This window comes from Carettochelys insculpta, chromosome 2, assembly GCF_033958435.1.
Source record: "Carettochelys insculpta isolate YL-2023 chromosome 2, ASM3395843v1, whole genome shotgun sequence".
Lineage (NCBI taxonomy): Eukaryota > Metazoa > Chordata > Testudines > Carettochelyidae > Carettochelys > Carettochelys insculpta.
The window spans coordinates 121226692-121244965 of record NC_134138.1 but is presented as its reverse complement, the minus strand read 5'-3'; positions in this window follow the sequence as shown (position 1 = coordinate 121244965).

Here is an 18274-nt window from a genome sequence, read left to right as displayed (position 1 = left end):
TTACTGGGAGGCAGTTGCCAGTCTCATTTCTACTATGAAATAAATGAGCATGTGCAATTACAACAGCAAGGCTGAAAATCTGGGAACTGCAAGGGAATTTCTGTGATCCAGTCGATCACACCCAGTACATCCCTTGTCCACAGCATGGTTCTTACAGCAGTGGTTGCTGGTGTCTCGTAGATAAATCAATATTGCTGAGTACCATGGACCAAATTTTCAGAAGAAGCAACGAATTTTTGGTGGTTCCAATTCTTGCTTGTCCAATGTGAGAGAGGGAAATATAGGTGCAGCTAAACTGAAACTGTTGGCTTGTCTGCCCTGCCCCATAATTCAGACTAGGAGGTGCAAATGGCAGAGTGCACCAAAGTGCTATGCTTTAATTCCTCCATGTGGACATTGTAAGCCATAAGTGTTGGATCTAAGGGTGCTGCTGCACCCATTAGCTTCAAATTGTACACTTCTTAATCTGGGTGTCTAATCTGGGAACACCTATCATTCAGATCCCTGCGTAGGTGGAGAGTCATAATCATGATAAAAACTAAGATTAAATACAGTGAAACAAAACAAAAAGTATATGTACGTATGTACACATTAGTCTAGTACAAAATTACCTTCCAAACATGAGAAATGTCAGCGCACTGGACTGTGCAATTAGTGGTTTTCTGCTTAACTACCTACATGTGATAAAAACAAAATAAGAGTTTAAAAAGAGTGCATTAAGGATTTATCCTATGATGTGTTATACATGTACAGTACTCTGTAATGGTTGCACACATAAAACCTTCAGTAATAGAGTTTATTTACTCTTCATTATGGCTAACACACATGGTCTGGAAAACTATGTTGGATTATGGAATTTAGTTCCCAAGGTGGTTGGATTAAAGAGGTTCAAGTGTTATAACAAATCAGATACCTGGTTTCATGGTTGCTTTAGCACACCCAGCGTAAATTTGTTCAGAACTACTGCTGCGGGTGCAAAGTTAAAGGTTCCTAGTCCATGTTAATTTACTCCTCTACCACATATCCCTTTGTTTACTGTTCTATGGTTAATTACCACTGTTAAATTTGGCCATTTCTGGTTTGAATGCCTATTCCTCCACATTACAGAATCCTTTAGTATTATACATTTCACACTGCCTAGGTACTAATACACTGTCATCCCTTCAGTAAATTACATCACCTCCTTTAATTTCTCACTTTAAGACATGAATTACCAAAATTCTAATTATTTTTTTAGCTTTACTTGAATTCTCTCCACCTTTAGTGTGGACACCAGTTAGGACATGGTGCTTAATTAGTGGTCATCACTGCTGTTGACAAAAATAATACCACTTTCCTACTCTTAATTGGTATTCTCTTCTTCATTCATCCAAGAAGCGAGTTAGCCCTTGGTCCTGAGAGTGGATTGGTGGAATAAAACTTCTGAACTGCTTTATCAATGAAGATCAGCAGTTGATCTCATTTGCAATGCTGTCTGACATTTCTCTGTCTTATACTTCCAAGAAAGGCAGAAAAAATCCATCCTAACAGGCAACACCATTTCTCATAGAGAAACATCTTCCTGACTCCAACTGCTAATTAAATGAAGCTTGAGCAATATTGGCCCTTGTGTTTTTTAGCCTTGTTGTTGTAATTGCACATGCTCATTTATTTCATAGTAGAGATGAGACTAAACTATAAATTGTCCCCACAGAATTCAGGGTGTTGCAGACCTGAGTTTTCATCTGGCCCATTTTATACATACAAGGTATGTTGCACCATTTTGATGTAAAAACAACTACCGTAAAACTGGGAGTATGTAGGTCTAGGAGCTTGATTCGGGTGCATCTTTCATTTATATTTATTTTTTAATCTTATATCTTTTGACAAGTATCTTCATGAGTTAATTATATACTGCATACAAGGTCCTCCTTTGTATCTGCTTTCAGTTTTCTTTTAACTTCAGTGAGAAAATTAACCTCTTCACCACACAGTTGCAATTCCCCAATATTGAAAATCCTAGCAAAGCCCGAGTTCTTCAGAACATTGCAGACTCCTCAACATAGAATGCTTAACGAGGACGTCATGATTTATTAACAGAAAACTACACCTTGATTATTGCAAAAACACATTGAGATACTTCTCTTATTTGTAACATTGTGGATTTGGTCCTCATGACGTTATCTGTGCTTCGCACAGGACATAATGGGCTTTATACCACCATTATGCATGTACCCAGTTTTGGGGCCAGCCAAAGCTAACACATTGCAAAAGGGCATTATTGCAGCACCGTTGTGCTTTGGCCAATCCCTTCCCTGGCCATGCACCTTGCTATAGAGATTACAGGATTGCACCTGGAAATTCCCACACTATCAATGGTTGGGTAAGCCAGCTTCACATACCCTTTGCATGGTAAAGTTGTTCAAAGGGGTCGTGAAGCCAGGACCTGACCCCACAAGTTTGTAAGACTATGGCTACATCTACACTTCTTTTGAAAGTGGATCAAAAGAGAGCGTCCACACAGCCTCCACTCATTTGAAAGAACAGGCCAGGGATTGAAAAATCTATCCCCAAGAAGACTGCTCTTTTGAAAAAACGGGCCTGTGGAGCATCTACACACGTTTTCATTCAAAAGAAGCTTTCAAAAGGGGGAGCTCTTCCTGAAACAGGAAAGGAAGAGTGATTTCTAAAGGAGCTCCACGTTCTTTCAAGAGAATGCTTTTTGTGGGTAGACGCTCCAGGGGCTCTTTTGAAAAAGCCTCCTTCTTTCGAAAAATCTTTTGAAAGAATTTGTTAGTGTAGATGCAGCCTACGTGTTGTAAAGTAAGCCCTTTTTTATGTTCTATTAAATTGCATAAAAATAGCCTCCTTGTGAAGCTTTATACTCATTTTACAAATGAGAAAGGTACAGAGCGCCAAATGCAAGGGAAAAGTGAATCATTGTCTACACTACACACTGATCTCCTGATTATGATTGCACACTGGTTTTACTCCAGTTGAACTCTGTTGACTTCATGGCATTACGCCTGATTTACAGAAGTTGATGGAGAAGCAACACGGACATGTAAACTCATCAGCTTCAAGTCGCAAAGCAGTGTAACTTGCAATGATTTGGCATTCAGTGGGTATGCAAAAAGAGTGTTAGTTCAACAAGTTGGCCTGCTGTGCGCAACAAATACAATGGGCACAGATTCCTTTTTACATCAGCACGAAATGTAACCATGGAACCAGAGGGGAATTTGGCCTAGAAAAATGAAATTACATTGCCACAGTCATATAGAAAGTCAGTTGAAGAGCTGGGACTAAAAGTCAAGTCCTGGCTCCTTTGAGTGGCTGAGTATTCAATTTTGCAGTAGTTAATTTTTCATGAGCTACTGCATAATCTATGAAACCAACCTTTTTTACCCCCTAATAATTTTGTGTTTTATATAAGACTAAAATAAAAGATTGCTTGTTGTACTCATGTTCAGTTCCAGAGTCGTAGCCTTAAATGGAGGGGCTTAGACAGGTTTGTTTTGAACATGTTGCTCTGCAAGCATGAACTGCTCCTGCCACCTGCTCTCCAGGTGCATAACTGTTTCAACACATCCCACTAAACCATGTGCCAAATCAAACCCAGAAATGTTTCAGATGGGCTCAGCAGATTTGAATGTATATTTGCACCTAACCCCAGCCTTAGAAAGACCCTGGGAATTGATATCAATGGGATATGTGTGTTGAAAGGCAATGATAGTGGAGGTAATGTATACTATAAGGCTGGAGGATAGTTTCTCTCTGTGGGTGATTTTACAATACATGCAGTAATATGAAATTTAATTAATGATACTATAACCACCCTAAATTTGACTCACTTTGCCTCTGCTATGTTGCTAACTTTCTTTTAATATTGTTTTTATAATTTATAAAATACCCTCTCTTTTTATAGAATATATTATTTATGTGAGATTGTTGTCTGCTTTTATATTAAATCATTTGCTATGAAATCATTTTTCTTTCCTGTCTTTTACTGAGTTATAAATTCAGCCTCCAATCTTTGTTTTCCCTGAGCTAGGAAGTTCTAAGATTTCATGGTAGATTGAGAAAGAGATCTGCTTTCCTATACTGCCAGGATGGTCCATCTTCTCAGGAGAAAGAGAGATTAAATACTGAAAACTTGTTTCCATCCAGTCTGAAATCCATGCTTGGTTTGGTTGTTTATGAGTAAGGCTCAGAGACTTAAACTCAATTTATTTTGTTTCACACAGACAGTATGTTCATTTTCACAGGGACTGGCACAAAATAATAGAAAAAATAATTTAACAGGAATTCATTAATAATAAAAGTATTCTGGAACTACTTGACACATTTTCTGTATCTTCTGCCTTTTTCTTTAACTTTTTCTTCTGTGTGTAAAATCTTAATACACATTTTAAACTGAACAAGATTTCATCAGAGATGTCTTGGCAATAATCTATTAATACTTTTCATCCAAGCTTTACCCTGCATTCTGAACAACAGGCTAACTTGTATGCCCAGTAGCGGCATCTCTTGACAACAGATAGCACATTCTTAAAATGGGTTGTTAGTAATACACAATGTCAGATATGTACCAATTACCTCTTCATAAATACTACAATTAAACAAAACCACCACCACATCACCTATAGGTAAGTATGAGATTTCAACTCCCACCCAAGCCAGAACAATGTATTAATTACGTTTCACACAGAAACTTTACACCTCCCCACTCTTTTGCACATGCATTATGAGGACTAGCAGGGACCAAGCAGGCTTGGGTTTGATTTTACAAATTGTAGGCTGTGTTTTGTCTTGAGAAAACAAAAAAACAAGGCTGGCTTGTAACCTTTTTCCATTTTAAAATTCCTGGAGTATCGGTTAAAAACTACAGCATTTTAAAATTACATGTTACATAGCATAACACCACGTGATGTCCTGTTGCGCACAGACTGTGATCAACACTAAGTTCCCATTATTATTAAAGTTACCATTACTACTCTCTAGGTACTTACCCATAATTTCCTAACTGTAAAGGTGAAACTATTTTTAAAACAACCTACCAAAATGCTACCCACCTCTTGCCAGAGGGGTTAAACTCTCATTGCTCACTCATCCTGGTAAAATGGAAAGAATAAATTTTTATGCCTGGGCTTGTAAATGGTCACAACAAATTTTTGTAATGCTGTTCAACACTATAGCTTATCAGCACATAAGTCTTTCTACAAATGCATAGCTGTAGATACTAGCCTACGCCTACCATCCTAGTCAAGCCATTTAAGTATTCCTGCCTCCTACTGCCAGAGGCCAAAAACTACAAGATCTCTACCAAACATTCATAAACCTGAATTACCCACTGGGAGAAGTAAAAGAACAAATTGACAGGGCAAGACAAATACCCAGAAACCAACTACTCCAAGATAGGCCCAAAAAAGCCAATAACAGTACACCACTTGTCATTACCTACAGCCCCCAACTCAAACCTCTGCAATGCATCGTTAAAGACCTACAACTTATCCTACATCATGATGCCACACTCCAGAAGGCCCTAGGTGACAGGCCTGTTCTTTCCTATAGACAACCTCCCAACCTTATCCTAGGGGCTAGGATTCTCACTAACAACCACAGGTTATACCACAATAATACTAATACTAATCCTGGAACTTTCCCACGCAACAAGCCCTGTTGCCAACTTTGTCCCCATATCTATTCTGGAGACACCATCAAGGGACCTAACCACGTTAATTACAGAATCATGGGCACATTCTCCTGTTCCTCAACTAATATCATATATGCCATTATGTGCCAACAATGCCCACTCACCATGTATATGTGATAGACTGCAAACACTCTGACAAAGAATGAATGGACATAGAACAGACATCCAAAAACTCCAGATACACAAACCTGTCAGCCAGCACTTTAATAGAGTGGACCATTCTGTTAAAGACCTGAGCATTTGTGTTCTACTGAAAAGGGACTCTAACAACTGTCTACAGAGGGAATGCTCAGAACTAATAGTAATATGCAAATTTGACATATTAACACCTGGTTTGAACAAGGAGAGCAATTACCTGACCCATTATAAAGACTCTTTTACATACTTTGATGTTATATCTAACTCTTAACTTCGCCACCCCACACACCACCGCCGTCCCTGTGCTCTTCAGATTAGCCAATCTTGATAACAATGTTCTGATTTGTCAACCTTGAGAACAATTTTTGGACCTGTGTCCTTTATATATTGAGTCTCTTCTGGTAAGGCTGCGATCTGAAAAAGTGAGTCTGTCCCACAAGAGCTCATTACCTAATACATTATTTTGTTAGTCTTTAAAGTGCTACATGACTGCTTTTTTGTTTTGTCTTCAAACAGTTACAGATAATGGTCAAGTGAATTTCCAGTGGGTTGGACCCATAATGTTGCTCTTCGCCTTTTCCTAGGAAACTAAAAGGTGGAGAGAAGCATGCACCACCCACTATTGTTAGCTGTTCTCTCTCCTCAAGTTCATACTTAGGGCAATGTTGTAATTGGGTAATGTTAAATAAACTAGCATGCATATAAATAGTACATCCCAATAAAAATAAGCTAAATTAATTCAAAGAGTTGGGTGGAAACACTGGGCTGTGTGCTGTTAATGATGTGCTTCATCATACCTTGTCATTAGATAATAATGGATGATAGAAAACACAGCTTATGATAGGGTTCTTTTCCCAGCAAAGGGTCTGTTTTATGAATTGATAGCTTCTCATCTATATCCCTCCTGGCCTCTCTTCTTACATAATACTGTTGTTCTGTGATGTTAAACACTTCCAGCATTTCAACCCACAGGTGGCTGTATTTCAGTGAAGGCTAAAGTAATTTCTGTATATGGTTTGTGAAGTGCATTAGCGTCTTTGGGGATGAAAGGTGCGGTATAAATATAAGCTATTATTCACCCGTTTTTGCCAGTACATGCAGTGCTAATATCCTTTGCTTTCTTCTTGAGTTCCCCCAGATTAAATTGTCAAGAGTTTCTGTAATCGCCTGAGCTTTTGCTCCAGGGAGATGAATAATCACAGTTCTGTTAGCGCAATCCTTATAAAGAAATGGCTGTTCACAAGACGCACAATTGATTCTCCTACCGTCTCTCTCGTCCGCATCCCTTGTATTTCCTGTGGGCAGCCTTAGCCCTTGGCTATTGCTCGGCTTCCAAGTCTGCCTTTGCCATTGTTGGCTCCCCTTCAGCTCAACCTACAGCCTGCACTGGTACTAAAATAACAAGAGCCAGGGTTAGGATGCTTCCTCAGAATTTGGAGGCGTTTATATCCTTTTCTTCCATCTGCTAAATTAGAAGAGGAGAAGTTGTCCTGTGTAGGCAAAACACTGTGGGAAATCAAATAGCAAGCTCCTTCTGTCTGTCCAAGAAGCAGCTTTTTCCTCTTCGCAAACAGAAAGGGGCCCAATAAAAGCACTTCCCTTTGCTGTTCTGCACAGGCCTGTGGGAAACAGAATAATTAGCTTCTGCTGGCTGCCAAGCTAACCGCTCCTTTTCTTCCCTCCCTTGACCCCCCTTTATTATAGCTGCAGCCATGACTGTAGTAAGCACAGCTGAAAAGAGGCTCTGTTCCAAGCCATATCCCGAGAGCTGCCTCCTGGTCTTTTACCAGGGAATGTCACGTGCCATTGCTGGCATCCATCCAGTCCAGAGACGCTTTATTCTAAGAAGGTCATGCATCCTGGGATGTTCTAGTAAGTCACTGGGCTTCCATGGTTGACACTGGACAAGAGCACCACTCCCTCTCATCATTCACTATCTTTATTCCTTCCATCCTAAACATACTAACCCAATTAGGTTAATGAGAATTCACTTCTAGTGCTCCTTCCATTCAAGCCTTGTTTAGCTTTCTCCTTTCCACCCACACGTTACTTCAGGGTGATATGTTGGCTAGCAGAACAACTGTTTTCCAGGAATCTAAGATCTATAACATCGCTTTGCTAGGGAAAAGAGTACGGCTGCAGTCTTTCAGTGATGTATGTGCCTTCGCTAACATTTGGTGGTTGAGCAAATAAATTGATGGTTGAAAAACCTGGCTGGTTCACTGATCACAAATTGATCTGTGCATAAATCACAAATACTACACTATTATGCATGAAGACTCTTTCCTCAGTAGATTATTCTCCTTCTCTTGTAACTAGGTAATGTCCATTATGTTATCAGACTTTTGCCTCTAATACATAAATACATTTCCCCTAACTGACATAAATATATGTGGAGTAGCTCATTTGAAACCAGTGGCATTACCTCTGTGCAAAAATGATATAGGTTAGATGAGAATCAGACCTCTTTTCTCCAAGAAAATCAGTTAGAACTGGTGAAAATATTTGAAAGAGAGGGTTGTTTTTTGTCAGACTCTTTTAAAAAATATTTCTATGAAAAACTGCCTGATTTTTATGAAAATATTTTCCTTGACTCATTTTTTTCAAAGTGTTACAAATATTGCTGAAAATATCAAAATGGTTATCTAGATTTTTGATTACTCAAAATTAATATTTAGGTAAGTGGAGAAAAAAACATTTTTGACCTTTTCATTTTTAAAAAAATTGAAAATTGTGAAAAACACAAAATGGATCAATTTCAATAACTTTGAAATGAAAGCAGCTTCAAAATTGTTGTGCTAATAGGTTGTTTGCATTTTTAAGAGCTGTATTTCAGGTATAATACGGAAAACAGATACAAGTCTCATTCTTTTTGTAAGCTCTTCTTCAGCTAAAACTTAACAAAAATAGTTGGTGATGACTGAAACTTTCGTTATCTTGTTTAATACAGACAAATCCAAACAGTTTCCAGATGTGAAGAGCCCTTAAACTGTGAAGAACTTCTGCCCCGGGTGAAATCTTGGTGGCTCAAGCTCATCTTGACTCTTTTAAACCTTTTGTATTTGAGCTACAAGTCTTTCACCTCTTAGTCCAGGAGCAAGGACACAGTATCACTTGTTATTACATAAATTATTACATAAATTTCATGTGGCTCTGGGTATGAATAAAAAAATATACCACTGACCAAATGAGAAAAAAATTGCATGAAGTTTTTGTAATTTTTGACATGCATATTTCACTTGCTATCAAAGAGAAGACAGAGAAGAAATGGACCTAACAGCAATTGTTTTGTCTGCTCTGAAGTGTAATTCTCAGAGCACAACCACATTCCAGAAGATCATTCGCTGGAACAGGGCTTCCACAATCTTCTTATCATTCACTCAGGAACAGAGAGGCATAGAAAGGACAGAGTGAGACCCTGGTTCTTGAGAAACGTGGCATAGATCACCAGCTAGTGTCAAATAGGCTTGTTTCACAGAAGGATCTGGACCTTTATAAAATTTAGACACACACACATAATAATTTGCCCTTGAATATATTAAACCTGGCCCCCTGGCAGATACACCTGTTGGAAATCTTGATGTTATTTTGACTATAAAATGCCCTTGAAAAGCTTGTAACTTTTGTTTAAGATTTCTTATTGTATCTTTTAACACTTCTAGACTCACCTTATCGGGTGAAGAAGTGTTAGTTCATGCGTTGCTGTCATCCAGCCTTGACTGTTGTACTTTGACTGCTGATTAGTATTTCTTCCTATTTTCTAGTTCAGCTCATGTAACGTTCTGCAGCTAGAGTCAAAAACCACGCTGCACTTGTTTATGTTACTGGTCCTGAACCTTCACTTCTGACCATTACACAGCTGAATTACTTCTCCTATGCTCACAAAATGTGCAGTCCCCTGTGCTCCACACTGACAGAGCTGGTCACTACGATAAGCCCCAGAGGCCATACTAGTGGATGATATCATTTGGAGTCCTGAAATGTGCAGCAAACAGCAATTACAAGCACCATATGGAAACTGGTGCAGAGCCTTCATTTGTCCATGCATCACAGGGGTTAAGAGGCTTTGTGTTTGCTCATCCCCTCAAAGAGTAAAGGGGAACTAGGGTGTGTATGAAACCTTGCATGTCAGGCTGCAGCCAAATGCCACGTGCCCACTTCCCTTAAGTCAGCTGCCAGGTTGCGATGTGACATGAGAGAATTACATTTCCCAGTGAATCTGCTACTCCTGTAGCCTGTCTGTGAAGGTTACGCATGAGGCACCAGCTGTAAGCGATGTGTCAGGAAAGCCACCAGAGGGCGCTTTTGCATTTCCCATTAAGGATTTGCCTTTCAGTGCCTGTGATCCGACATTCAGAAACGCCGCTTTCTTGCTGGTATGACAAAATAATAATTAATACGAAGTGGCATTTATATAGTATCTTCCTTCCTTCTAAGGAGCATATAAAAGAATCCTTATGACAAAGGAATTTGGTGATGTGTTCGAGCGAGAGCTGAATAAGACTAGGGCTATCAGAGCAAAATGGCAAAAGAGATTCACGGACCTGATCACAAGCAACAAGAAGACACAGAAGAGAGAGAAAACCTGGGAGTAATATAGATTATAAAGTAGCTATCAGTCAAATGTCTGATAGCAGCTATTTAATGTAGAGTAGCTGATGATACATTTCATTTTTATAATGCATTTCATCTGATGTGCTCAATACACTTTGAAAACATTAACTATTTAATCCTCACTGCACATGGTGAGGTAGTTACAGGAAAACCTATTTGATAAAATATTCAAAGCAATATTTTCAAAACCAAGTGTCAAGATTGGACAGTTAAAGCCATCCTTATTTAAGCCCAACAATAAACGGCTGTATATTCAGAAGTGCTGAGCACCTGCAGATCTCTGAGTTAATGTAGAAATAGTAACTTTGAAACAAAGGTGTGTAATTCCAGTCTTTCAGCACAGGAAACATAAGGATTGTCTGTGTCAGTTTCTCTGCGAGTCTGGCAACAAAGATTTAGGGGATGTTGAAAGTGCTGAAAAGTCCTCCAATTGAGCAAACTGTCTTCTGGTCTGAAAATAAAACTTCTGGTCAGAATAACTTCCTCAAACTCTATCAGATGTCTACAGTTTTATTTCTTACAGACTTTCTAGTTTGTTTTCTCTACTGCATAGGATCTCAGGGTTTATCATTTTGTCTTTGTCAGTGCTAGGCCGGAAAAGCAAATCCTTGTTTTTACATTAGTAGTTTTCTGTTCTCATGTCTCCTAAGTTTGTTTGTCATTCTAATTTTAGTGATCAGGAAACCACAACTTTTTCATCCGTACTGATCAAACCATCCAAAATTGTGTGATTACAATAATTACATGTATTGCTTGGGTTGAATGAACACCAAGAATGAATCTGTATATTTGTACTAAGTATTAAATGTGGGTTTTGGAGTCCAGATTAATCTAGCCATTTAATATGCCAATACTCAGGTCGTGTATCCTGGATGCTGAAGAAACTGGGCATTAGTCATTTTACTTATTTCATTCTTAGATGTAACTCTGCCATGAAGCCTCTAGGGCAGTGGTTCTTAACCTGGGGTGCACGCATCCCCTGGGAGTGTATGATGCCCTTTCTGGGGGTGCGAGACATGCTGGTTTTTTTTTTTAGAAGGTAAATCATCGAAAACACAAATTAAGCACAGGCATGTAAGTACAACCTACTGTACTATTATTTGTGGTGAGTAAGAACATAAATCTATTTTACATATATTTAATATGCATTTAAAAGTGTATAGGCCCCCCCATCTCCATTTTTGATAAGGGGTACGAGACCATGTATGATTTTTGATAAGGGTGCAAGAATATATTTTGAGAACCAAAGGGGTGCAGTCTGCAGTAAAGGGTAAGAACCACCGCTCTAAGGGTTCCATGCGAGTCCAAGCCTGGATGAAAGAGGAGGGTTGGTCAGATGAGTGACAATGCACTGATGGTGAAACAACAATACGAATAAAATCTGATGCCAGTATGACTAAATGATAAAAGATGCCGGCTCAGACGTCGCCCAGATAAAGAAGATGTGCAGCACCAATTGAGCGATTGGGATTGGGTCAATAAGTTGGCTACCTAAAGAAAATTACAATTAGCACATATGCTGTCGATTGGAACATGGAACATCCAAACACTGTGGGTGACTGGAAAATTAGATCTGCTTCAGAAGGAGATGGAGAGATACCAATGCAATGTACTTGGGGTGGCGGAGATGCATTGGACAGCATTGGGAGAGGTGTGCGGTTACAACGTACGATCTAGACTGTGAAAAGGAAATAGCAACTAGAACAGCAAAAGCAAGAGTGAGTTTGAAGGCGATGAATAAGATCTGGAAAAGCAAAGCAAGCGATTAGCTTAGGAATGAAGCTCAGCCTCTTGAAAACGTGTGTATTCGGCAGCATGAAACATGGATGATAACAAAATATTAGAAGACAAGAATATTGGCATTTGAGAGGAGTTGTAATAGAAAGATCCTGATAATAGGATGAATGCAGAAGATCACCAATGAGGCATTATATAGGAAGATACAGCTGAAAGAGAAACTACTGCAGAAGTTTATACAATGCAAGTTACAGTTATTCGGGCATATTTTAAGAATGAATGACAAATGAAATATCAAGACTCTGGTATTCAGCACAATGGACAGTTCGAATAGGAAAGGCAGAACCCACAGAGAATGGGTAGATGATATAGTGGATTGGTGCGGAGCTCGTCTACAGAAACTAAGCCACTCCGCACTGGACAGGGAAAGATGGAAGGTAATAGCAAGGGAGACATCAGACACCAGCAGGTGCTGAGCCCAGGGTTGTTGACATCGATGATGGTGATGGTTGTTAGAGGTAGGCATCTGGTAATAGTCTTGCTTGATTGCCTTGTTCAAGTCTAATGGATCTAGACACTCTGTGTGTATGATTTTCCACTACTACTAGGGAGTTACTTGTTCTGTAGGCTAAGATATTTTGACAAGTACAGTAAACTCTTTCACATCCGGCCGCCCTGGGTCGGAGAGGTTACTAGACATTCAAATATTCTGGATAATAGATATACCTAGCAATGCATAACACTAAAGAAAAACAAGATTAAATATTAAGAAACAAACAAAAATGGATGCAGAGTACTTTATTTACCAACAACGGTAGTATTGTACACTGTAAACTTATACTGTATTTGCTGTATTTATTTGTATTTACTTTCACTGTACTGCACTTATGGAAAACATAACTAAAATTTACTTATGGTTAAAATGCCGATTATTTGAGAGTTCCAGATAATAGAATGCTGGATCTGAAAGAGTTTCCTGTACCATAAATGTTTCCAGTCTCAATCTACTTAGCCATTGGAACTTGCAGTGCAACTAGAATTGGCATCAAGGCTGAATTACTGGGTGAAGCTCTACGGTCTGTGTTATGCAATGGATCAGACTAGATTATAATAATGGTCCCTTTTGGCTTTAACCCCTATGAATCTATGAGAAGCCATGACCAGCAATAATCTTTTTTTCATAATCTTTCACTTTTACAAATCCCATTCCTTGTGCATCCTCATGTTTTGCTGTGTTTACTCTAATTCTGTTCTGCATGCCCTCTAGTAACTAGTCATTGGGTCCAGTCTGGGCACCCCCTAGATTCACTCCCTCATGGTGCTCAATGTAGACCCCTGCCAGCCTGCACCCTCCTCAGTTCCTTGTTGTTGATACTCCAACAGAGAGGAAGGAGGTTGGGTACTGGAATGGACACGAACAACACAGCTTGACAAACACCAGCTACAAGAGGGTGAGTAACCATTTTTCCTTCTTCATGTGCTTGTTTGTGGGCATCTCAATCAGGAGACTCACAAGAAAGAACTAGTTTGAGGTTGCAGGTGGGGACGGACTGTCATACCTGGGGGTGAGGTCCTATTGAGGCCCTTTAAGAGTTGATTGACCAGGGAGTTCACCAACACAGGTTCACCTATGTACCCAGGTGGAATCCCAGTGTGGTGTCTAAATGAACCCATAGTGACAAGATTGAAAGACCTTGCTGCTTCAAATGTATGAGGTAATCGGCAATAAGGGCAGTGAGGCCAGTGTCATGGACAAGCGATGTTGCGCCGACCAGACTGAAAATTTCTTCCACTTGGGGAGGTAGGTGGCTCTCATAGAGGGTTTCCGGCTGCCAAGGAGGATTTGTCTCACCTGGCCAGAGCAGGGAAACTCCATTGGGTTTAGCCATGGAGCTCCCACACTGAGAGGTTCAGTTGTTGGTCTTGTGTCAGAAGGTCCAGGAAGAGTAATAGGATGGTGACTGAGGTTTTCACTGACAAGTCTGGAAGGGATGTGTACCCGTACTGACAGACCCAGGCTGGCATTACCACTATGGCCTGAGCTTGTTCCCTTGGGATCATGAGTAGTTTATGAAGGAATGTTATGGTTGGACTGGTGTATAGGAGATGACCTCTCCGTAGGAGAAGAAATATATCTGTGCTGGAGCCCAGGCTGTGTTTCCGGATGGAGCAGAACTGTTGGCACTTTCTGTTGTGTCATATGGTGAATAGGTCTGTTTGGGGAAAACCCCCACCTCTGGAAGACTGAATTCATAACATCCAGGCAAAGGGCATGGCTGTGAAATGACCTTCTGAGGTGGTGCACCAGCTTGTTCTGTACCCCTGGGAGGTACAAGGCTTGAAGGCCTGTGGAATGTTTTTACACAGAGGTCCCACATCCAGAGGGCTTCTCGGCACAGTTGAGAGGAGTGTGCACCCTCTGCATGTTGAGATAGAATTCCACTGTTGTAGCGTCCATCATAACTGCTATGCAATGCCCTGTTAGGTGTGTCGGGAAGGTCTGGCATGCCAGGCACGCAGCCTTCAGGTTTTTGACATGGATGTGGAGAACCAGATCCACCTGAGACCGGAGACCTTGAGTCCTTTGGTCTCCCAGATGGGCTCCCCATCCTAAATCTGACACATCTAGTCAGTAGTGACAGAGATGGTTGCAGATGGGGGTTGGGGAATACAGTCAGACATTGGTGGAGATGGGAAAGTTGATGGAAAGACAGGATGAACTACTATTAGAAAGGAAATGAAGGTAACATATGAAAGAAAAAGGAATGATAAACTGGGGTAGAGGAAAGACGAATTAGCCCAAAAAAGAAACCCTGGAAAAATTCATTAAAAATAGACTCCACAGAAAAATGGAAGACTTAAAACAGAATGAAGGAATAGAAAAGATAACGACAGAATAATTGAAGAGAGATGATACTAAATAGTCATTTTAATACAATAAAATGTAGTGCCAGAATGTTACAATACACTTAAATCAACAAATATTTCCGAGTATTTCAGAAAGTTGCACATTAATTCTCTTCAGTTTAGATTTTTATGTAATGCATTATGGCAGAGGGAGGGTGCACATGTCCATGTCCTATGCAAACCATTCTGGAGCTCTGGACCCTTTGAAAGGCTGATCCTGGGGGCAAGTGCCCCCTTCACCCACCCACCCCTCGTATGGATCTGTGCAGAAGAACCCTTTACACGTGGAGGTCAACTGTGGGTGTGGCCACTGATTGGCATAACTGCCTAGGATTGCTCGACTGAACCTGGGTCTGATTCGGTGGGATTACACAGTGTTACTGCTAGATGGATGTCGATATTACAGGATAGCCTGTCTGCGGCAAAGTACATGCTGTACTAGCTGTCAGTCCCATCCTATTGATTCATGTAATCATCTGCAGTGTAGCTATCCCAGAAATGTCTGAAAGTTTGGAAAATCTGGGGTTGACATTTCGATAGGTATTTAGAAACACGCAGAAGAATGATCAAAGGCTTCATTGTACCCAGCAGCGAAAACCTTGAAACTATAAATACATCTGGCTGAATGACGTAGGCTTCAGTGGCCATCTACAGACTAGCAAACATTTCATGCCAAATGCTGGAAAGGCAAGGTCTGTTCACAAGACATCGGAGCTAGAAAATAAAGTGGCACTCAGGAGGCTTATGGATAGGATACAAGCATAGAGTACACTGCATGCCCAAGCACTGGGAAGTGTGCCATTGAGTTGAATGGCATTGAGAACAGGGGCAACAGAATGGCTTTGATGAGCCAAAAAACCTCCATCTTTCAAAAGTTCCCATCCCAGCATCAAATCAGTGCTGGTAAATCTGTTCACCGAGGTAAACTTTGAGGATTGAGGATCAATGAGTTTTGCAAGACTGAAGCCAGTCTGAGTTACATGCAGCTCTAGTGATCTCACTGAAAGCCCGGAAAGGTGTACTCCCGTTGGAGGGGAGCTGGTGGCAGTTGTGTCTAGATTAACAGTAATTGTGCCAAAGATTGTACATAGAAGCTATTCTGGTGCAGTTTGGCACAGTGGCTCTACAGCATGAAGTTGTGGGTTGCTGATATATTTAGTATACGTGGGTCTACTTCACCATTGGCTTAGCTCTTATTTAGTATTAAATATTTTTGTTTTATTCTTCTTCACTATTTGTGTGGCAGTGGCTTTTAGAGGCCGTGTAGGGAATATAAATCCACATTACTTCTGGGTTGGCATTTGAATGATAGCATGAGTGGTAGCCCCAAAATGTGTGACTAGAACGTGTGAACTGATGTGATTGAAGGATAGTTCATGTTAAACGTGTAGTGACCGTTGAGATACTAGTGTTGTCTTATTTAAGGTTTGGACTGAGGTAAAAAAATAAAGAAAAACATGGTTGATTGGATACCAACTGCATGTCATAATTGGCTTGATCAATTTATTATAAAGAAGTATTTAACCCAGTAGTTGGGGAGAAATATGGCAAAATCAGATAAGAAGAAAAGGCCCATTCATTAATTGTGTCTTGAATGGAACAGAGGACAGTGTCCTGCCCTAAGCTGCTTCATTTGGTCTTTGCTAAAGTCTGATAACTACCAATGACATCGCTTTCTATGATAATGTATAAGAAGCCTGGTTCTTCAGGATTTTCTTTGTCAGAACTTTTCATGTGGAATCACACAAGGATTAGAAGTTACCTTCTGGGCCTGATCCTGTTGTAAGTATTTGACCAATGCATATAACTGTATTGTTGCTAAGATAGAAAATATGCATGTGTATATGCTTATATTTGTATCTGGGGTGTAATCAGCACCACATGGCCTTTGAACTAATAAAGGAATGCTTATGTGGAAGCTGAGTCTTGGTTAAACTTTAGGAAAATTATTTCCAACAGGCCCTAACTAAGATCAGGGACCCACTGTGATAGATGTGGATTATCTTGGCCTTGAAAAGCTTACAGTCTTTTAAAAAAAAAATAAGCCAAAGAAGGAGTTGGAGGAGAAACAAATACTGAGCAGTGAAGTAACTTGTCCAAGGTCAAGGAGTAGGTTAGTGGCAAAGACAAGAATATAGTCACATATCTTGAGTCCCAGTTTAGACCCCTTTCCATAGACCATGATGCCTAGACACCTATCCAATGCAGTTGTTAAAAGGTATCAAATCAGGGTCAGCATGTTATACTCCCATTGCATGGTTATGAAAGACTACGTAAGAGTTAAAAGCAGTAACATTTCAGGCCCATTGACGAGAGGAAACTCTAGAAGAAGACAAGCTGTATAAAGAGGGTATTTTTATTTAAAATCCCACAACAAGCAAATTAAAATGACTTAGAAACTAGGTCAGACAATAAAATTAACCTCTCACAGATTGTCATTCCTGCAAAAACACCAGGCCCCACATCTTCAAAGGTATCCAAGCCCCTGATGCCCATTGATTTCAATGGGTTCAGCTGCCTGAATATCTTTGAGGATATGGGCCTACGTCCAGGTTCTGCTGTGAGATTCACCTAGATGCAGGAGGCGCACAGATCTCACTGCAGGATTAGGGCTACAGAATGCACCTCAGCGCTGGGCTGCATGGAGCTCAATATGAGCTGGTATGTTTAGGTGCTGGAGACTAATTTTAAAAGCCACCAGTTTCAGCTCATCACCGCCTTTTCTCAAATGTGGTGTTGGTTGTTATATTTTTGTTTCATAGCCTCCCCCTGGTTGGGGTGGTGACCATTAAAACCAATTTGACACCTCTGTCTTGCCCAGTCATCAACACCAATTATTCGTGAGTCACAAACGACAGAAGCACTAATCTAATTAACAGGTGTCATGGACCAGACCAAATTAAAGCAAAACAAACAAACAAACAAAAAAGCTAACTAGTATGTTGCAGTGCTCTTGTAGGCATGCTGATCCCAGGATATTAGGGAGAGAAGACAGTTGAGGTCTTATCCTTTTATTTTATCACAGAAGGCAATGCAATAAAAGATATGATCTCACACAGCTTGTCCAACCTAGTATTCTACTATTCCCCATTCATTTCAATGAGAAGCTGTAGTGTTGCATTCTTAGCACAGAGGGTTCAGTGTTAGGGTATAAATAACAGCACTCAGAAGTTCCTTTGTGTGTTC